Source organism: Mauremys mutica, unplaced genomic scaffold (assembly GCF_020497125.1).
Source record: "Mauremys mutica isolate MM-2020 ecotype Southern unplaced genomic scaffold, ASM2049712v1 Super-Scaffold_100251, whole genome shotgun sequence".
NCBI lineage: Eukaryota > Metazoa > Chordata > Testudines > Geoemydidae > Mauremys > Mauremys mutica.
In genome coordinates, this window is record NW_025423295.1 from 523,666 (window position 1) to 527,138 (window position 3,473).

At 48.6% G+C, this 3,473-nt stretch overlaps 1 non-coding gene across 1 annotated transcript; it reads right to left on the reverse strand.

Moving 5' to 3' along the window:
• Nucleotides 1–264: 264 nt before the first annotated feature.
• TRNAG-UCC lies at nucleotides 265–336 on the reverse strand. The gene has a single exon. It is a non-coding gene; the product is annotated as a tRNA-Gly (tRNA).
• Between the last annotated feature and the right edge of the window lie 3,137 nt (nucleotides 337–3,473).

Here is a 3,473-nt window from a genome sequence, read left to right on the forward strand (position 1 = left end):
CGGACTACATGATCACACTGGTCCCTTCTGACCTTAAGGGCTCTGAGTCTAAAAGGGAGAGGGAAGTAAAGGGAAAAAAATAAAAAAAAAACCAAACATTATAATACCAGGATGACTCCACCTGCTCATTGTATAGTCCTGCCCCTTTCTTCTTCCACTGGGTGTTGAATGACCTGCAGGACATTGATTCTCTCGTTTCATTGATAAACTGATACAGTGTGACTGAAATTAAACCAATTCCCAGCAGAGAAAACATCACATCCCTGCATTGGCTGGGAATTGAACCCAGGTCAACTGCTTGGAAGGCAGCTATGCTCACCACTATACCACCAATGCATCTGGCAATAGTACCACTTACACTTGCCCAATGAGGCTAGATCAGAATTGAGAGATTTTACTGCCTGTTAAAATGTACTGGAGTCTCATCACTGAAAAAAAAACTACCTCCATCTTCACCTGGGTTTGAACCATCAGCATCTCAATTAGGTCACCAAAGTGGTTAATTACAGACACAGGTAACTACCCTACTTCCCAAGCTTGTCTATGAAGCACCTACAGGGGCACACCTGGCTAGTGAGGCGGGCGCACTGCTGGTGTTATGAGTTCAGGTCTCACCTAAAGCATCGGTTTTCATTAGCCAGGGAGCTTCCCCCACTCACTTGGTCTAATTCACATGGAAAGTGCCCTACCAGGGTGATGAGAGTAAATTCTAAACTCTGAAATGCGGAGGTGGCCCATAGATTGGGATAAGGGGTTTGAAGAGAAAAAGCTCTAAGGATATAAAACCAGACAGTCTCCAGGGGCAGGTACGGTACAACGCCGCAACAGGGAGCCATTTGGGGGAGGAGGTTTCACTTCCTCTGTTCAATGTCCTGAGAGGTATTTTAAGATGAAGATAACACCATGTCTCACAGTTGACTGGCACGTCCTGGGTTAAAGAAAGGAAGGGACTTGGGTTAACAGTCGGAAGATTTGTGTTACCATCACTGTCTGACCCCCCTTCAGTGCAGAGGTTTGTACGTTGCTGGGTGGAACACACAGACTCCTGGAGAGCAGGGGCAGCTGTTTCCATGGCAGAGAGCCTGGTCCTTAGGAGACTTTCTTGACTTGCTGTTTTGAAGCAATTCAATAAAATAACGGTGGAGCTACAATGTCCAGTCCAAAATTTCAGCCCCCCCGGTGCAAAAATGCTATTTTAGGATCTAAACAGGAGGCTTCCGGTGCTAGGGCACCTGACCAGAGAGCGCAGTGGGGGGTGTAAGAGCTGCTGACTCTGAGGGTCCTGGGCTAAATCCACTTGCAGGTGGAAGTGTTTTGATTTACTTGATGGATAATGAGCACCAGCTACCAGGGGAGAAGCCCTGCCAACCTGCGGCCACTCCAGCTGCTGCCCCGGCAGGGGGGGGGAGCCCCAGGGGGCCTGCTGCTGCTCCGGCCACCCAAGGAGTGCTGCCAGGGGCCACCGAGCTGCGGCTGCTCCTGCTGCCCGCGGAACCACAGGAGGGAGATGATTTTTTGACAGTGACGGACGCCTCGTCCTAAAGGCCTTTGTCTGCCCCCTTCTAGTGACTGTTTGGTACAGGAATGCAGCCCTCACTCCTGAGTCTCTCCTGGGGAAATAATGTTTCTGTGCAAAACACCAAAGCTTTTGACAGAAAGGAAGAAAAGGAAATGGCCACACGATGGGACTAGGACATAAGGAATGAAACACAAGATGCTTCTCCCATGTGCATTGACTTTGAACCTTGTTGTTTGCGGTGTTGTCTCTCATGTCCTGGGACCAACATGGATACAACAAGGGGGAGGAGGTCACATAATATCTTCTAAAGGACCAAGGAAGGGAGTATTATTTACTCCTTCTCATAATACAAGAAGTAGGAGGGGTCACCACATGAAATGAATAAGCTGCAGGTTTGAAATGAACACACTTCCCTCAAGCTGCTGGCAATGCTTCTACTAACGCAGCCCAATCTGCTGTTAGCCTTCTTGGCAACAAGGGTGCTGTTGACTCATATCCAGCTTCTCATCCATTGTAATCCCCAGGTCCTTTTCTGAAGAACTGCTGCTTAGCCAGTCGGTCCCCAGGCTGTAACAGTGCAGGGGATTCTTCCTTCCTAAGTGCAGGACTCTGCACTTCTCCTTGTTGAACCTCCTCAGATTTCTTTTGGCCCAATCCTCCAATTTGTCTAGGTCACTCTGGACCCAAACCCTGTCCTCCAGCGCTTGGATTCTTTACATGCTTTCACAGAGTGAAGAGCACATGTTCCATGATTTCATACGGCAGAGTTTTATGCTATAGGGAGCTTTCCCTGTGTGAATTTGACAGGTGAATCAACATAGAGACATATTGTGACCCTTCTCAGGGAGCTGAGGGCTGTGAGTTTCCTTGATGCCACCTTCCACTAGGAAGAGGGAGTTTAGCATTTGGCAGCTGGATGTTAGTGACCAAACTCACCCAGCCCATCAGGCACTCAAGGCCCCTCCTCTGAGCTACAGCAGCCACCCTAACCTCTGACTTCCTTCAATGTGTCCCCCCCCCCCCCGGGGTCCAGCCCGGATCACCAGATACTCAGAGAAATCCCAGATTCTCTCTTCCCAAAGCAATGGTATATTCCAGGTTACTAGTTTTACTGTGGACCACTGCTACTGTATCTCACACCGCACTTGAGTATAGTTATCAAACAAGCAGAAATTTATTTAACAACCGATAGAGATTTAAACAAACAAATGTGAGTGCTGGAAACCAACTGTTACCAACTAAACAAAATCAGAAAATGCAACCTACACTTTTTAATAGTTACCTTTCCTATCTAAGGCCTGGTCTACACTAAGACTTTAAATCGAATTTAGCAGCGTTAATTCAAATTAACCGCTCAACCGTCCACACTAGGAAGCCGTTTAATTCGAATTAGAGGGCTCTTTAGTTTGAATTCGGTACTCCACCCCGACGAGGGGAGTAGCGCTAAATTCGACATGGGTATCTCGAATTAGGCTAGGTGTGGATGCAAATCAAACTTACTAGCTCCGGGAGCTATCCCACACTGCACCACTCTGTTGACGCTCTGGACAGCAGTCCGAGCTTGGATGCTCTGACCAGCCACACAGGAAAAGTCCCGGGAAAATTTGAATTCCTTTTCCTGTCTGGACAGTTAGAATCTCATTTCGTGGTTGGACATCGGGGCGAGCTCAGCAGCACCGGCAGCGATGCAGAGCTCTCCAGCAGAGGAGTTCATGTAATCTCTGAATATAAAGAGGGACCCAGCATAGACTGACCGGGAACTCTTGGATCTGATCAGTGTGTGGGGCGAGGAGTCTGTGCTTTCGGAGCTGCGCTCCAAAAAACGGAATGCAAAGACCTACGAGAAGGTCTCCAAAGCCATGAGAGACAGAGGATACAGCCGGGATGCCATGCAGCGCCGCGTGAAAATCAAGGACCCCAGACAAGGCTACCAAAAAATCAAAGCGGCAAACGG